Source organism: Castor canadensis, chromosome 8, assembly GCF_047511655.1.
Source record: "Castor canadensis chromosome 8, mCasCan1.hap1v2, whole genome shotgun sequence".
In the NCBI taxonomy this organism is placed as follows: domain Eukaryota; kingdom Metazoa; phylum Chordata; class Mammalia; order Rodentia; family Castoridae; genus Castor; species Castor canadensis.
Window position 1 is genome coordinate 64,641,594 of NC_133393.1, and position 19,300 is coordinate 64,660,893.

Below are 19,300 nucleotides of genomic sequence, written 5' to 3' on the forward strand. Positions count from 1 at the left end.
CTGAATAGGCATAGTTGGAACAAAATGAGTCTTTCTACACCTTGAAATAATGACTTTCAGGAAGTATTTCTGTCAAAACCTAACTCAATTCACACAGGGAAAACAAAATGTAAGATGCTCCTACTTCTAACACAGAAAGGTTTCCTTTCGAGAGATCCATGTGTTTCCTCAACTTAGCAGAAGAGGCTGATTAGGAGCAAACAGAGCCTATCTGCACCTTGAAAGCTCTGATTTTCAGGAAGTGTCCCTGGAAAAAACAAACAGAATTCTCAATCTGCAACAATGTGCTACATGCTCCTCCTTCTAATGCAGATGGTTTTCTTTCGAGAGATACAAGTGTTCCTTCACATAAGCTCAATAGGCCTATCTGGAGTGAACTAAGTCTTTCTTATATTCAAAAACCAAACTAGCAGGAGGCATTCGTTTCAAAACCAAATCACTTCTCACAAGGAGGCCAGGTGCAAGATGCTACAGCTTCTAACATAGTTGGTTTTCTTTCGAGACATAAATGTTATTCCTCAACATAGTTGAACACTCTGATATGGAGCAAATTCAGCCTCTCTCCACCTTCAAAACTATGATTTGCAGGAAGTGTTCATTAGACAAACTAACTGAATTCTAACAACAAAATGTTTTACATGCTTCTGCTTCTAATGCAGATGCTTGTCTTTGGAGAGATACATGTGTTCCTTCAACTCAGCTGAATAGGTCGAGTTGCACAAACAGGGCCGATCCCAACCTTGATACACCTAAGATGCAGGAGGTTTTCCTTTCAAAACCTTGATCAATTCTCACAGGGAAACAATGTGCAAGATGCTGCAGCTTCTAACAGAGTTGGATTTCTTTGGAGAGATACAGGTGTTTCTTCAGCTCTGCCGAAGAGGCCTATTTGGAGCAAACAGAGCCTATATCCACCTTGAAAACAGTGATTTGCAAGAATTATTCATGACAAAATGTACCTGAATTCTCACTTGGTACAATGTTCTAGATGCTACAGCTTCTAACAGAGTTAGTTGTCGTTGGAGAGAAATATGTGTTTCCTCAACTCCGCTGAATAGGCCTAGTTGGAGGAAACACATCCTATCTCCACCTTGAGACACCTAACTTGAAGTAGTATTTTTCTCAAAACTAACTGAATTATCAGAGGGAAATCATGTGCTAGATGATGAAGGTTCTAGCAAAGGTCGTTTATTTGGAGAGATTCATGTTTGTCTTCAAATTTGCAAAACAGGCTTCTTTGGAGGAAACAGACCTTATCACCACATCAAAAACATGTTACTGAAAGTATTCCTTTCAAAACCTTAATCGATTCTCACAGGGAAGCAATGTGCTAGATGCTGCAGCTTCTAGAATACATGGATTTCTTCAGATGAGCTGAAGAGACCTATTTGGAACAAACTGAACCTTTCTCAACCTTGAAAATTATGATTTTAAAGAAATATTCCCTTCAGGCAATAGTTCAGTTCTCAAACGGAAACAATATTCTGGAGACTCCTGCTTCTAACATAGGTGGTATTCGTTGGACAAGTACATGTGCTTCATCAACTCACCTGAATAGGTCTGTTTGGAAGAAAGAGAGCCAAGCACCACTTTGAAAATCCAACGTTGCAGGAAGTAGTCCTTTCAAAAACTAACTCAACTCTGGTAGGGAGACAATGCAAGATGCTGAAACCTCTAACACAGATGGTTTCCTTTGGAGAGATCCATGCGTTTCATCAACTCAGTGAGTAGGCCTTTGGACAAGAATGAGCCTTACGCACCTTGAAAACTATGATATGAAGGAAGTATTCCATTCAAAAACTAACTCAATTCTAACATGGAAACAAGGTTTTTGATTCTCATGCTTCTAGCACAGATTGCTTTCTTTTGAGTGAGACAGGTGTTTCTTCAACTTAGCTGAATAGGCCAATTTGAAGTAAACAGAGCCTATCTCCACCTTGTAACACCTAAGTTCCAGTAGTATCCTTTCAGAAACTAACTCAATTCTCAGAGGGAAACAATATTCTATAGAACCCTGCTTCTAACACAGATGGTTTTCTTTGGACAGATACATGTGTTTCCTGAACTCACCTGAATAGGCCTGTTTGCAAAAAAGAGAGCCTATCACCACCTTGAAAAATGCACGAAGCAGGAAGTATTCCTTTCAACAACTAACTTAATAGTTACAGGAAACAAGGTGCAGGATGCTGTTGCATCCAACATAGATGGTTTCCTTTGGAGAGGTAATTGCGTTTCTTCACCTCACCTGAATAGCCACTTTGGAAGAAAATGAGTCTTCTCCACCATGAAAACTGTGATTTGCAGGAAGTATTCCTGTCAAAACTACCTCCATTCTCACAGAGAAACAATGTTCTAGATGCTCCTGCTTCTAACACTTATGGTTGTCTTGGAGAGCTACATGTGTTTCTTCAACTCAGCTAAATAGGTTATTTGGAACGAAATGGTCATTTCTCCACCTTGAAAACTATGATTTTCAGGGAGGATTCTTTTCAAAATCTAACTCAAGTGTCACTGGGCAACAATGTGTTAGATGCCCTGATGGTAGCACTGATGAAATTCATTCGAGAGACACTTGTGTCTCTTCCACTCACCTGAATAGGCCTATGTGGATCAAAATGAGCCTTTCTCCACTTTGAAAATTATCATTTTCTGAAGTATTCCTTTCGAATCCTAAGTCAATTCTCACACTGGAAACAAAGTACCAGATGCTCCCCTTTCTAACACAATGTGTTCCGTCAACTCACATGGCTATTTCTACTTGGAACACCATGACACTTTCTCCACCTGGGAAACTATGATTTACAGAAAGAATTCCTTTCAAAAACGAACACAATTCTCACAGGGAAACCATGTGCTACATGCTTCTACTTCTAACACGAATGGTTGTCTTTGGAGAGATACATGTGTTTCTTCAACTAAATAGGCCTCTTTGGAACAAAATGAGCCTCTCCCCACCTTGAAAACTGTAATTTTCAGGATGTCTTTTGTTCAAAAACTACTCAATTCTTCCTGGGAAACAAGGTTTTTGGCGCTCATGCTTCTAAAAGTTATAATTATCTGTCGAGCGACATATGTGTTTCTTCAACTTAGATGAATAGGCCTATTTGGAGCAAAGAGAGCCCATCTCCACCTTGAAACACCTAAGTTGCAGGAAGTGTTCCTTTCAATATTTAACTCAAAACTCACAGGGCAACAATGTTCTAGATGCTCCTGCTTCTAACACAGATGTTTGTCTTTGGAGAGATACATGTGTTTCTTCAACTCAGCTGAGTAGGCCTATTTGCAAGAAAGAGTGCCTATCACCATATTGAAAACTCGACGTTGTAGGAAGTATTCCAAAAATTACTCAGGTCTCACAGGGAAACAATATGCAGGATGCTGTAGCCTCTTTAACAAAGATAGTTTCCTTTGTAGAGATATAGATGTTTCTCTACTCACCCGAACAGGCCTTTGGAATAAAATGAGTCTTTCTCCCCCTTGAGAGCTTTGGTTTGAGGAGGAATTCCTTTCAAAACCAACTCAGTTTTCACGTGCAAACAATGTGATTGACTCTCATGCTTCTAACACAGACTGTTTTCTTTTGATTGCTACCTGTTATCCTAATACTTAAATGAATAGGCCTATTCTGAATAAAGTGAGCCTTTTGTCCACCTGGAAAATTTTGATTTTCAGGAAGTATTCTCTTCAACAACTGCCTCAGTTTACACATGGAAACAAAGTGCTAGATGCTTCTGCTTCTAACACAATGGTTTTCTCTTGAGAGATACACGTGCTTCTTCAACTAGATGAATAGGCAGATTTGGAACAAAATGACCATTTCTCCACCTTGAAAACTGATTTCCCAAAAGAATTCCTACCAAAAACTAACTCAATTCTGACATTGAAGCAATGTGCTAGATGCTCCTGCTTCTAACTCAGATGCTTTTCTTTCGAGGGATCCATATGTTCCTTCATGTTAGCTGAATAGGCCTATCTGACGTAATCTGAGCCACTCTCACATTCAAAAACCTAAGTTGCTGGAGGTGTTCCTTTCAAAAATTACATTGATTCTCACAAGGAAACAAGTTGCTGGATGCCACAGCTTCAGGCATAGATGGATTTCTTTGGAGCCCTACTTGTGATTTTTCAACTTAGCTCAACAGTCCTACTTTGAGCAAACTCTGCCTGTCTCCACCTTGAAAACTATGTCTTCCAGGAAGTGTTCATTTGAAAACGTAAACCAATTCTCACTCTGCAACAATATGCTACATGCTTCTGCTTCTAACACACAGAGTTTTCTGTCAACCGACGTGTTTCTCTTCAACTCGGCTGAATAGGCCTATTTGGAACAAAGAGCCTATGATCACGTAGAAAAACCCACATTGCTTTAAGTATTTCTTTCAAAAACGAACTCCATTCTCACAGGGAGACAATGTGAAGGATGCTGCACCCTCCAAGATACATGGTTTCCTTTGGAGAGATTCACGGGTTTCCTCCAGTCAGCTAAATAAGGCATTGGAATAAAATGAGGCTTTCTCCTCGGTGAAAGCTATGCTTTGCATGAAGTATTCTTTTCAAAAACGAATTCAATTGTCACATGGAAACAATGTGCTAGACTCTCATGATTCTTACAGAGATGGTTATCTTTTGAGAGATACATGTTATTCTACAACTTAGCTAATAAGCCTATTTGGAGCAAACAGAGACTATGTCCACCTTGAAAACGGTGATTTGAAAGAAGCATTAATTGCAAAAACGAATTCATTTTTAACTTGGAGACCATGTTCTAGATCCTACTGCTCCGAACAGTGATGGCTGCCTTTCTAGAGACACATGTGTTTCTTAAACTCACCTGAATAGGCCTATTTGGAATAAAATGAGCCCTTGTCCACCTTTCAATTATCATTTTTCAGGTAGTATTCCCTTTTAAAACTACCTCAATTTACACATGGAAACTACGTGCTAGATCCTCCGGCTTCTAATACAAAGGTCTTCTTTCGAGAAATATTTGTGTTTCTTCATCTCGATGAATAGGCCTATTTGGAACAATATGACCATTTCTCCACCTTGATAATTATGACTTGCCAAAAGAATTCCTATCAAAAACGAACTCAATTCTCAAAGGGAAATACTGTGCTAGATGCTCCTGCCTTTCACACAGATGGTTTTCTTTCGAGAGATTCATGTGTCTCCTCACCTTAGCTGAAAAGGCTGATTTGGAGCAAACAGAGACTACATCCACCTTGAAAACTATGATTGTTCGGGAAGTGTCCCTTTCAAAAAAAGTAACTAAATTATCACCGAGCAACAATATGCTCGATGCTCCAGTTGTGAAACAGATGGATATTTTTCGAGAGAGAAATGTGTTCCCTCAAATTAGCTGAATAGGCCCATCTGAAGCATAATGAGCCTATCACCTCATTCAAACCACTCAGTTGCAGAACGTATTCCTTTCAGAACCTAAAGCAATTTTCACAGGGAAACAAGATGCTAGATGTTCCTGGGTCTAACACAGGTGGTTTCTTTGGAGAGATCCATGTGTTTCTTCACCTGAGCTGAATTCGCCTACTTGGAAGAAAGAGAGCTGAAAACCATCTTGATAAATCAACGTTGCAGGAAGGATTCCTTTCAAAACGAACTCGAACCTCACCGGAAAAAAATGTGTAGGACGCTGGAGCATGTAACATAGATGGTTGCCTTTGGAGAGCTACAAGCGTTTTCAACTCAGCTGAATAGGCCATTTTGGAACAAAAAGAGCATTTCTCCACCAGGAAATCTATGATTTGCAGGACGTATTCCTTTCAAAAACTAACTCAATATTCACCAGGAAAAAATGTTCCAGATGCTCCTGCTTCCAACACAAATGGTTGTATTTGGGGAGATTCATTTCTTTCTTCAACACACCTGAAAAGGCTTCTTTGGAGGAAACAGAGCCTATCTCCACCTGAAACACGTAAGTTTCAAGAAGGATTCTTTCAAAACTAACTCAATACCTGCAAGGAAACAGTGTGCTAGACCCTCATGATTCTAACATAGATGGATTATGTGGAGAGATTCATGTGTATCTTCAACTTGGCTGTATAGGCCTATTTGGAGGTAACAGACCCTACTCCAACTACAAACACCTTTGTTTCTGGTAAGATTCCTTCCAAAAACTGAATGGATTCTCAAAGGGAAGCCATATGGTAGATGTTGAAGCTCTAACAGCGTTGGTCTCTTTGCAGAGATACATTGGTTTCTTCAAAACCGCCTACTAGGCCTATTTGGAACAAACAGAGCCTAAATCCACCTTGAAAACTGTGATTTGCACGAAGTATTCATGGCAAAAACCAATTCATTTCTCACGTGGAAGCAATGTTCCAGATGCTACTGCTTCTAACACAGATGGTTGTCTTTGGAGAGATACATGTGTTTCTTTAAATCACCTGAATAGGCATAGTTGGAACAAAATGAGTCTTTCTACACCTTGAAATAATGACTTTCAGGAAGTATTTCTGTCAAAACCTAACTCAATTCACACAGGGAAAACAAAATGTAAGATGCTCCTACTTCTAACACAGAAAGGTTTCCTTTCGAGAGATCCATGTGTTTCCTCAACTTAGCAGAAGAGGCTGATTAGGAGCAAACAGAGCCTATCTGCACCTTGAAAGCTCTGATTTTCAGGAAGTGTCCCTGGAAAAAACAAACAGAATTCTCAATCTGCAACAATGTGCTACATGCTCCTCCTTCTAATGCAGATGGTTTTCTTTCGAGAGATACAAGTATTCCTTCACATAAGCTCAATAGGCCTATCTGGAGTGAACTAAGTCTTTCTTATATTCAAAAACCAAACTAGCAGGAGGCATTCGTTTCAAAACCAAATCACTTCTCACAAGGAGGCCAGGTGCAAGATGCTACAGCTTCTAACATAGTTGGTTTTCTTTCGAGACATAAATGTTATTCCTCAACATAGTTGAACACTCTGATATGGAGCAAATTCAGCCTCTCTCCACCTTCAAAACTATGATTTGCAGGAAGTGTTCATTAGACAAACTAACTGAATTCTAACAACAAAATGTTTTACATGCTTCTGCTTCTAATGCAGATGCTTGTCTTTGGAGAGATACATGTGTTCCTTCAACTCAGCTGAATAGGTCGAGTTGCACAAACAGGGCCGATCCCAACCTTGATACACCTAAGACGCAGGAGGTTTTCCTTTCAAAACCTTGATCAATTCTCACAGGGAAACAATGTGCAAGATGCTGCAGCTTCTAACAGAGTTGGATTTCTTTGGAGAGATACAGGTGTTTCTTCAGCTCTGCCGAAGAGGCCTATTTGGAGCAAACAGAGCCTATATCCACCTTGAAAACAATGATTTGCAAGAATTATTCATGACAAAATGTACCTGAATTCTCACTTGGTACAATGTTCTAGATGCTACAGCTTCTAACAGAGTTAGTTGTCGTTGGAGAGAAATATGTGTTTCCTCAACTCCGCTGAATAGGCCTAGTTGGAGGAAACACATCCTATCTCCACCTTGAGACACCTAACTTGAAGTAGTATTTTTCTCAAAACTAACTGAATTATCAGAGGGAAATCATGTGCTAGATGATGAAGGTTCTAGCAAAGGTCGTTTATTTGGAGAGATTCATGTTTGTCTTCAAATTTGCAAAACAGGCTTCTTTGGAGGAAACAGACCTTATCACCACATCAAAAACATGTTACTGAAAGTATTCCTTTCAAAACCTTAATCGATTCTCACAGGGAAGCAATGTGCTAGATGCTGCAGCTTCTAGCATACATGGATTTCTTCAGATGAGCTGAAGAGACCTATTTGGAACAAACTGAACCTTTCTCAACCTTGAAAATTATGATTTTAAAGAAATATTCCCTTCAGGCAATAGTTCAGTTCTCAAACGGAAACAATATTCTGGAGACTCCTGCTTCTAACATAGGTGGTATTCGTTGGACAAGTACATGTGCTTCATCAACTCACCTGAATAGGTCTGTTTGGAAGAAAGAGAGCCAAGCACCACTTTGAAAATCCAACGTTGCAGGAAGTAGTCCTTTCAAAAACTAACTCAACTCTGGTAGGGAGACAATGCAAGATGCTGAAACCTCTAACACAGATGGTTTCCTTTGGAGAGATCCATGCGTTTCATCAACTCAGTGAGTAGGCCTTTGGACAAGAATGAGCCTTACGCACCTTGAAAACTATGATATGAAGGAAGTATTCCATTCAAAAACTAACTCAATTCTAACATGGAAACAAGGTTTTTGATTCTCATGCTTCTAGCACAGATTGCTTTCTTTTGAGTGAGACAGGTGTTTCTTCAACTTAGCTGAATAGGCCAATTTGAAGTAAACAGAGCCTATCTCCACCTTGTAACACCTAAGTTCCAGTAGTATCCTTTCAGAAACTAACTCAATTCTCAGAGGGAAACAATATTCTATAGAACCCTGCTTCTAACACAGATGGTTTTCTTTGGACAGATACATGTGTTTCCTGAACTCACCTGAATAGGCCTGTTTGCAAAAAAGAGAGCCTATCACCACCTTGAAAAATGCACGAGGCAGGAAGTATTCCTTTCAACAACTAACTTAATAGTTACAGGAAACAAGGTGCAGGATGCTGTTGCATCCAACATAGATGGTTTCCTTTGGAGAGGTAATTGCGTTTCTTCACCTCACCTGAATAGCCACTTTGGAAGAAAATGAGTCTTCTCCACCATGAAAACTGTGATTTGCAGGAAGTATTCCTGTCAAAACTACCTCCATTCTCACAGAGAAACAATGTTCTAGATGCTCCTGCTTCTAACACTTATGGTTGTCTTGGAGAGCCACATGTGTTTCTTCAACTCAGCTAAATAGGTTATTTGGAACGAAATGGTCATTTCTCCACCTTGAAAACTATGATTTTCAGGGAGGATTCTTTTCAAAATCTAACTCAAGTGTCACTGGGCAACAATGTGTTAGATGCCCTGATGGTAGCACTGATGAAATTCATTCGAGAGACACTTGTGTCTCTTCCACTCACCTGAATAGGCCTATGTGGATCAAAATGAGCCTTTCTCCACTTTGAAAATTATCATTTTCTGAAGTATTCCTTTCGAATCCTAAGTCAATTCTCACACTGGAAACAAAGTACTAGATGCTCCTCTTTCTAACACAATGTGTTCCGTCAACTCACATGGCTATTTCTACTTGGAACACCATGACACTTTCTCCACCTGGGAAACTATGATTTACAGAAAGAATTCCTTTCAAAAACGAACACAATTCTCACAGGGAAACCATGTGCTACATGCTTCTACTTCTAACACGAATGGTTGTCTTTGGAGAGATACATGTGTTTCTTCAACTAAATAGGCCTCTTTGGAACAAAATGAGCCTCTCCCCACCTTGAAAACTGTAATTTTCAGGATGTCTTTTGTTCAAAAACTACTCAATTCTTCCTGGGAAACAAGGTTTTTGGCGCTCATGCTTCTAAAAGTTATAATTATCTGTCGAGCGACATATGTGTTTCTTCAACTTAGATGAATAGGCCTATTTGGAGCAAAGAGAGCCCATCTCCACCTTGAAACACCTAAGTTGCAGGAAGTGTTCCTTTCAATATTTAACTCAAAACTCACAGGGCAACAATGTTCTAGATGCTCCTGCTTCTAACACAGATGTTTGTCTTTGGAGAGATACATGTGTTTCTTCAACTCAGCTGAGTAGGCCTATTTGCAAGAAAGAGTGCCTATCACCATATTGAAAACTCGACGTTGTAGGAAGTATTCCAAAAATTACTCAGGTCTCACAGGGAAACAATATGCAGGATGCTGTAGCCTCTTTAACAAAGATAGTTTCCTTTGTAGAGATATAGATGTTTCTCTACTCACCCGAACAGGCCTTTGGAATAAAATGAGTCTTTCTCCCCCTTGAGAGCTTTGGTTTGAGGAGGAATTCCTTTCAAAACCAACTCAGTTTTCACGTGCAAACAATGTGATTGACTCTCATGCTTCTAACACAGACTGTTTTCTTTTGATTGCTACCTGTTATCCTAATACTTAAATGAATAGGCCTATTCTGAATAAAGTGAGCCTTTTGTCCACCTGGAAAATTTTGATTTTCAGGAAGTATTCTCTTCAACAACTGCCTCAGTTTACACATGGAAACAAAGTGCTAGATGCTTCTGCTTCTAACACAATGGTTTTCTCTTGAGAGATACACGTGCTTCTTCAACTAGATGAATAGGCAGATTTGGAACAAAATGACCATTTCTCCACCTTGAAAACTGATTTCCCAAAAGAATTCCTACCAAAAACTAACTCAATTCTGACATTGAAGCAATGTGCTAGATGCTCCTGCTTCTAACTCAGATGCTTTTCTTTCGAGGGATCCATATGTTCCTTCATGTTAGCTGAATAGGCCTATCTGACGTAATCTGAGCCACTCTCACATTCAAAAACCTAAGTTGCTGGAGGTGTTCCTTTCAAAAATTACATTGATTCTCACAAGGAAACAAGTTGCTGGATGCCACAGCTTCAGGCATAGATGGATTTCTTTGGAGCCCTACTTGTGATTTTTCAACTTAGCTCAACAGTCCTACTTTGAGCAAACTCTGCCTGTCTCCACCTTGAAAACTATGTCTTCCAGGAAGTGTTCATTTGAAAACGTAAACCAATTCTCACTCTGCAACAATATGCTACATGCTTCTGCTTCTAACACACAGAGTTTTCTGTCAACCGACGTGTTTCTCTTCAACTCGGCTGAATAGGCCTATTTGGAACAAAGAGCCTATGATCACGTAGAAAAACCCACATTGCTTTAAGTATTTCTTTCAAAAACGAACTCCATTCTCACAGGGAGACAATGTGAAGGATGCTGCACCCTCCAAGATACATGGTTTCCTTTGGAGAGATTCACGGGTTTCCTCCAGTCAGCTAAATAAGGCATTGGAATAAAATGAGGCTTTCTCCTCGGTGAAAGCTATGCTTTGCATGAAGTATTCTTTTCAAAAACGAATTCAATTGTCACATGGAAACAATGTGCTAGACTCTCATGATTCTTACAGAGATGGTTATCTTTTGAGAGATACATGTTATTCTACAACTTAGCTAATAAGCCTATTTGGAGCAAACAGAGACTATGTCCACCTTGAAAACGGTGATTTGAAAGAAGCATTAATTGCAAAAACGAATTCATTTTTAACTTGGAGACCATGTTCTAGATCCTACTGCTCCGAACAGTGATGGCTGCCTTTCTAGAGACACATGTGTTTCTTAAACTCACCTGAATAGGCCTATTTGGAATAAAATGAGCCCTTGTCCACCTTTCAATTATCATTTTTCAGGTAGTATTCCCTTTTAAAACTACCTCAATTTACACATGGAAACTACGTGCTAGATCCTCCGGCTTCTAATACAAAGGTCTTCTTTCGAGAAATACTTGTGTTTCTTCATCTCGATGAATAGGCCTATTTGGAACAATATGACCATTTCTCCACCTTGATAATTATGACTTGCCAAAAGAATTCCTATCAAAAACGAACTCAATTCTCAAAGAGAAATACTGTGCTAGATGCTCCTGCCTTTCACACAGATGGTTTTCTTTCGAGAGATTCATGTGTCTCCTCACCTTAGCTGAAAAGGCTGATTTGGAGCAAACAGAGACTACATCCACCTTGAAAACTATGATTGTTCGGGAAGTGTCCCTTTCAAAAAAAGTAACTAAATTATCACCGAGCAACAATATGCTCTATGCTCCAGTTGTGAAACAGATGGATATTTTTCGAGGGAGAAATGTGTTCCCTCAAATTAGCTGAATAGGCCCATCTGAAGCATAATGAGCCTATCACCTCATTCAAACCACTCAGTTGCAGAACGTATTCCTTTCAGAACCTAAAGCAATTTTCACAGGGAAACAAGATGCTAGATGTTCCTGGGTCTAACACAGGTGGTTTCTTTGGAGAGATCCATGTGTTTCTTCACCTGAGCTGAATTCGCCTACTTGGAAGAAAGAGAGCTGAAAACCATCTTGATAAATCAACGTTGCAGGAAGGATTCCTTTCAAAACGAACTCGAACCTCACCGGAAAAAAATGTGTAGGACGCTGGAGCATGTAACATAGATGGTTGCCTTTGGAGAGCTACAAGCGTTTTCAACTCAGCTGAATAGGCCATTTTGGAACAAAAAGAGCATTTCTCCACCAGGAAATCTATGATTTGCAGGACGTATTCCTTTCAAAAACTAACTCAATATTCACCAGGAAAAAATGTTCCAGATGCTCCTGCTTCCAACACAAATGGTTGTATTTGGGGAGATTCATTTCTTTCTTCAACACACCTGAAAAGGCTTCTTTGGAGGAAACAGAGCCTATCTCCACCTGAAACACGTAAGTTTCAAGAAGGATTCTTTCAAAACTAACTCAATACCTGCAAGGAAACAGTGTGCTAGACCCTCATGATTCTAACATAGATGGATTATGTGGAGAGATTCATGTGTATCTTCAACTTGGCTGTATAGGCCTATTTGGAGGTAACAGACCCTACTCCAACTACAAACACCTTTGTTTCTGGTAAGATTCCTTCCAAAAACTGAATGGATTCTCAAAGGGAAGCCATATGGTAGATGTTGAAGCTCTAACAGCGTTGGTCTCTTTGCAGAGATACATTGGTTTCTTCAAAACCGCCTACTAGGCCTATTTGGAACAAACAGAGCCTAAATCCACCTTGAAAACTGTGATTTGCACGAAGTATTCATGGCAAAAACCAATTCATTTCTCACGTGGAAGCAATGTTCCAGATGCTACTGCTTCTAACACAGATGGTTGTCTTTGGAGAGATACATGTGTTTCTTTAAATCACCTGAATAGGCATAGTTGGAACAAAATGAGTCTTTCTACACCTTGAAATAATGACTTTCAGGAAGTATTTCTGTCAAAACCTAACTCAATTCACACAGGGAAAACAAAATGTAAGATGCTCCTACTTCTAACACAGAAAGGTTTCCTTTCGAGAGATCCATGTGTTTCCTCAACTTAGCAGAAGAGGCTGATTAGGAGCAAACAGAGCCTATCTGCACCTTGAAAGCTCTGATTTTCAGGAAGTGTCCCTGGAAAAAACAAACAGAATTCTCAATCTGCAACAATGTGCTACATGCTCCTCCTTCTAATGCAGATGGTTTTCTTTCGAGAGATACAAGTGTTCCTTCACATAAGCTCAATAGGCCTATCTGGAGTGAACTAAGTCTTTCTTATATTCAAAAACCAAACTAGCAGGAGGCATTCGTTTCAAAACCAAATCACTTCTCACAAGGAGGCCAGGTGCAAGATGCTACAGCTTCTAACATAGTTGGTTTTCTTTCGAGACATAAATGTTATTCCTCAACATAGTTGAACACTCTGATATGGAGCAAATTCAGCCTCTCTCCACCTTCAAAACTATGATTTGCAGGAAGTGTTCATTAGACAAACTAACTGAATTCTAACAACAAAATGTTTTACATGCTTCTGCTTCTAATGCAGATGCTTGTCTTTGGAGAGATACATGTGTTCCTTCAACTCAGCTGAATAGGTCGAGTTGCACAAACAGGGCCGATCCCAACCTTGATACACCTAAGACGCAGGAGGTTTTCCTTTCAAAACCTTGATCAATTCTCACAGGGAAACAATGTGCAAGATGCTGCAGCTTCTAACAGAGTTGGATTTCTTTGGAGAGATACAGGTGTTTCTTCAGCTCTGCTGAAGAGGCCTATTTGGAGCAAACAGAGCCTATATCCACCTTGAAAACAATGATTTGCAAGAATTATTCATGACAAAATGTACCTGAATTCTCACTTGGTACAATGTTCTAGATGCTACAGCTTCTAACAGAGTTAGTTGTCGTTGGAGAGAAATATGTGTTTCCTCAACTCCGCTGAATAGGCCTAGTTGGAGGAAACACATCCTATCTCCACCTTGAGACACCTAACTTGAAGTAGTATTTTTCTCAAAACTAACTGAATTATCAGAGGGAAATCATGTGCTAGATGATGAAGGTTCTAGCAAAGGTCGTTTATTTGGAGAGATTCATGTTTGTCTTCAAATTTGCAAAGCAGGCTTCTTTGGAGGAAACAGACCTTATCACCACATCAAAAACATGTTACTGAAAGTATTCCTTTCAAAACCTTAATCGATTCTCACAGGGAAGCAATGTGCTAGATGCTGCAGCTTCTAGCATACATGGATTTCTTCAGATGAGCTGAAGAGACCTATTTGGAACAAACTGAACCTTTCTCAACCTTGAAAATTATGATTTTAAAGAAATATTCCCTTCAGGCAATAGTTCAGTTCTCAAACGGAAACAATATTCTGGAGACTCCTGCTTCTAACATAGGTGGTATTCGTTGGACAAGTACATGTGCTTCATCAACTCACCTGAATAGGTCTGTTTGGAAGAAAGAGAGCCAAGCACCACTTTGAAAATCCAACGTTGCAGGAAGTAGTCCTTTCAAAAACTAACTCAACTCTGGTAGGGAGACAATGCAAGATGCTGAAACCTCTAACACAGATGGTTTCCTTTGGAGAGATCCATGCGTTTCATCAACTCAGTGAGTAGGCCTTTGGACAAGAATGAGCCTTACGCACCTTGAAAACTATGATATGAAGGAAGTATTCCATTCAAAAACTAACTCAATTCTAACATGGAAACAAGGTTTTTGATTCTCATGCTTCTAGCACAGATTGCTTTCTTTTGAGTGAGACAGGTGTTTCTTCAACTTAGCTGAATAGGCCAATTTGAAGTAAACAGAGCCTATCTCCACCTTGTAACACCTAAGTTCCAGTAGTATCCTTTCAGAAACTAACTCAATTCTCAGAGGGAAACAATATTCTATAGAACCCTGCTTCTAACACAGATGGTTTTCTTTGGACAGATACATGTGTTTCCTGAACTCACCTGAATAGGCCTGTTTGCAAAAAAGAGAGCCTATCACCACCTTGAAAAATGCACGAGGCAGGAAGTATTCCTTTCAACAACTAACTTAATAGTTACAGGAAACAAGGTGCAGGATGCTGTTGCATCCAACATAGATGGTTTCCTTTGGAGAGGTAATTGCGTTTCTTCACCTCACCTGAATAGCCACTTTGGAAGAAAATGAGTCTTCTCCACCATGAAAACTGTGATTTGCAGGAAGTATTCCTGTCAAAACTACCTCCATTCTCACAGAGAAACAATGTTCTAGATGCTCCTGCTTCTAACACTTATGGTTGTCTTGGAGAGCCACATGTGTTTCTTCAACTCAGCTAAATAGGTTATTTGGAACGAAATGGTCATTTCTCCACCTTGAAAACTATGATTTTCAGGGAGGATTCTTTTCAAAATCTAACTCAAGTGTCACTGGGCAACAATGTGTTAGATGCCCTGATGGTAGCACTGATGAAATTCATTCGAGAGACACTTGTGTCTCTTCCACTCACCTGAATAGGCCTATGTGGATCAAAATGAGCCTTTCTCCACTTTGAAAATTATCATTTTCTGAAGTATTCCTTTCGAATCCTAAGTCAATTCTCACACTGGAAACAAAGTACTAGATGCTCCTCTTTCTAACACAATGTGTTCCATCAACTCACATGGCTATTTCTACTTGGAACACCATGACACTTTCTCCACCTGGGAAACTATGATTTACAGAAAGAATTCCTTTCAAAAACGAACACAATTCTCACAGGGAAACCATGTGCTACATGCTTCTACTTCTAACACGAATGGTTGTCTTTGGAGAGATACATGTGTTTCTTCAACTAAATAGGCCTCTTTGGAACAAAATGAGCCTCTCCCCACCTTGAAAACTGTAATTTTCAGGATGTCTTTTGTTCAAAAACTACTCAATTCTTCCTGGGAAACAAGGTTTTTGGCGCTCATGCTTCTAAAAGTTATAATTATCTGTCGAGCGACATATGTGTTTCTTCAACTTAGATGAATAGGCCTATTTGGAGCAAAGAGAGCCCATCTCCACCTTGAAACACCTAAGTTGCAGGAAGTGTTCCTTTCAATATTTAACTCAAAACTCACAGGGCAACAATGTTCTAGATGCTCCTGCTTCTAACACAGATGTTTGTCTTTGGAGAGATACATGTGTTTCTTCAACTCAGCTGAGTAGGCCTATTTGCAAGAAAGAGTGCCTATCACCATATTGAAAACTCGACGTTGTAGGAAGTATTCCAAAAATTACTCAGGTCTCACAGGGAAACAATATGCAGGATGCTGTAGCCTCTTTAACAAAGATAGTTTCCTTTGTAGAGATATAGATGTTTCTCTACTCACCCGAACAGGCCTTTGGAATAAAATGAGTCTTTCTCCCCCTTGAGAGCTTTGGTTTGAGGAGGAATTCCTTTCAAAACCAACTCAGTTTTCACGTGCAAACAATGTGATTGACTCTCATGCTTCTAACACAGACTGTTTTCTTTTGATTGCTACCTGTTATCCTAATACTTAAATGAATAGGCCTATTCTGAATAAAGTGAGCCTTTTGTCCACCTGGAAAATTTTGATTTTCAGGAAGTATTCTCTTCAACAACTGCCTCAGTTTACACATGGAAACAAAGTGCTAGATGCTTCTGCTTCTAACACAATGGTTTTCTCTTGAGAGATACACGTGCTTCTTCAACTAGATGAATAGGCAGATTTGGAACAAAATGACCATTTCTCCACCTTGAAAACTGATTTCCCAAAAGAATTCCTACCAAAAACTAACTCAATTCTGACATTGAAGCAATGTGCTAGATGCTCCTGCTTCTAACTCAGATGCTTTTCTTTCGAGGGATCCATATGTTCCTTCATGTTAGCTGAATAGGCCTATCTGACGTAATCTGAGCCACTCTCACATTCAAAAACCTAAGTTGCTGGAGGTGTTCCTTTCAAAAATTACATTGATTCTCACAAGGAAACAAGTTGCTGGATGCCACAGCTTCAGGCATAGATGGATTTCTTTGGAGCCCTACTTGTGATTTTTCAACTTAGCTCAACAGTCCTACTTTGAGCAAACTCTGCCTGTCTCCACCTTGAAAACTATGTCTTCCAGGAAGTGTTCATTTGAAAACGTAAACCAATTCTCACTCTGCAACAATATGCTACATGCTTCTGCTTCTAACACACAGAGTTTTCTGTCAACCGACGTGTTTCTCTTCAACTCGGCTGAATAGGCCTATTTGGAACAAAGAGCCTATGATCACGTAGAAAAACCCACATTGCTTTAAGTATTTCTTTCAAAAACGAACTCCATTCTCACAGGGAGACAATGTGAAGGATGCTGCACCCTCCAAGATACATGGTTTCCTTTGGAGAGATTCACGGGTTTCCTCCAGTCAGCTAAATAAGGCATTGGAATAAAATGAGGCTTTCTCCTCGGTGAAAGCTATGCTTTGCATGAAGTATTCTTTTCAAAAACGAATTCAATTGTCACATGGAAACAATGTGCTAGACTCTCATGATTCTTACAGAGATGGTTATCTTTTGAGAGATACATGTTATTCTACAACTTAGCTAATAAGCCTATTTGGAGCAAACAGAGACTATGTCCACCTTGAAAACGGTGATTTGAAAGAAGCATTAATTGCAAAAACGAATTCATTTTTAACTTGGAGACCATGTTCTAGATCCTACTGCTCCGAACAGTGATGGCTGCCTTTCTAGAGACACATGTGTTTCTTAAACTCACCTGAATAGGCCTATTTGGAATAAAATGAGCCCTTGTCCACCTTTCAATTATCATTTTTCAGGTAGTATTCCCTTTTAAAACTACCTCAATTTACACATGGAAACTACGTGCTAGATCCTCCGGCTTCTAATACAAAGGTCTTCTTTCGAGAAATACTTGTGTTTCTTCATCTCGATGAATAGGCCTATTTGGAACAATATGACCATTTCTCCACCTTGATAATTATGACTTGCCAAAAGAATTCCTATCAAAAACGAACTCAATTCTCAAAGAGAAATACTGTGCTAGATGCTCCTGCCTTTCACACAGATGGTTTTCTTTCGAGAGATTCATGTGTCTCCTCACCTTAGCTGAAAAGGCTGATTTGGAGCAAACAGAGACTACATCCACCTTGAAAACTATGATTGTTCGGGAAGTGTCCCTTTCAAAAAAAGTAACTAAATTATCACCGAGCAACAATATGCTCTATGCTCCAGTTGTGAAACAGATGGATATTTTTCGAGGGAGAAATGTGTTCCCTCAAATTAGCTGAATAGGCCCATCTGAAGCATAATGAGCCTATCACCTCATTCAAACCATTCAGTTGCAGAACGTATTCCTTTCAGAACCTAAAGCAATTTTCACAGGGAAACAAGATGCTAGATGTTCCTGGGTCTAACACAGGTGGTTTCTTTGGAGAGATCCATGTGTTTCTTCACCTGAGCTGAATTCGCCTACTTGGAAGAAAGAGAGCTGAAAACCATCTTGATAAATCAACGTTGCAGGAAGGATTCCTTTCAAAACGAACTCGAACCTCACCGGAAAAAAATGTGTAGGACGCTGGAGCATGTAACATAGATGGTTGCCTTTGGAGAGCTACAAGCGTTTTCAACTCAGCTGAATAGGCCATTTTGGAACAAAAAGAGCATTTCTCCACCAGGAAATCTATGATTTGCAGGACGTATTCCTTTCAAAAACTAACTCAATATTCACCAGGAAAAAATGTTCCAGATGCTCCTGCTTCCAACACAAATGGTTGTATTTGGGGAGATTCATTTCTTTCTTCAACACACCTGAAAAGGCTTCTTTGGAGGAAACAGAGCCTATCTCCACCTGAAACACGTAAGTTTCAAGAAGGATTCTTTCAAAACTAACTCAATACCTGCAAGGAAACAGTGTGCTAGACCCTCATGATTCTAACATAGATGGATTATGTGGAGAGATTCATGTGTATCTTCAACTTGGCTGTATAGGCCTATTTGGAGGTAACAGACCCTACTCCAACTACAAACACCTTTGTTTCTGGTAAGATTCCTTCCAAAAACTGAATGGATTCTCAAAGGGAAGCCATATGGTAGATGTTGAAGCTCTAACAGCGTTGGTCTCTTTGCAGAGATACATTGGTTTCTTCAAAACCGCCTACTAGGCCTATTTGGAACAAACAGAGCCTAAATCCACCTTGAAAACTGTGATTTGCACGAAGTATTCATGGCAAAAACCAATTCATTTCTCACGTGGAAGCAATGTTCCAGATGCTACTGCTTCTAACACAGATGGTTGTCTTTGGAGAGATACATGTGTTTCTTTAAATCACCTGAATAGGCATAGTTGGAACAAAATGAGTCTTTCTACACCTTGAAATAATGACTTTCAGGAAGTATTTCTGTCAAAACCTAACTCAA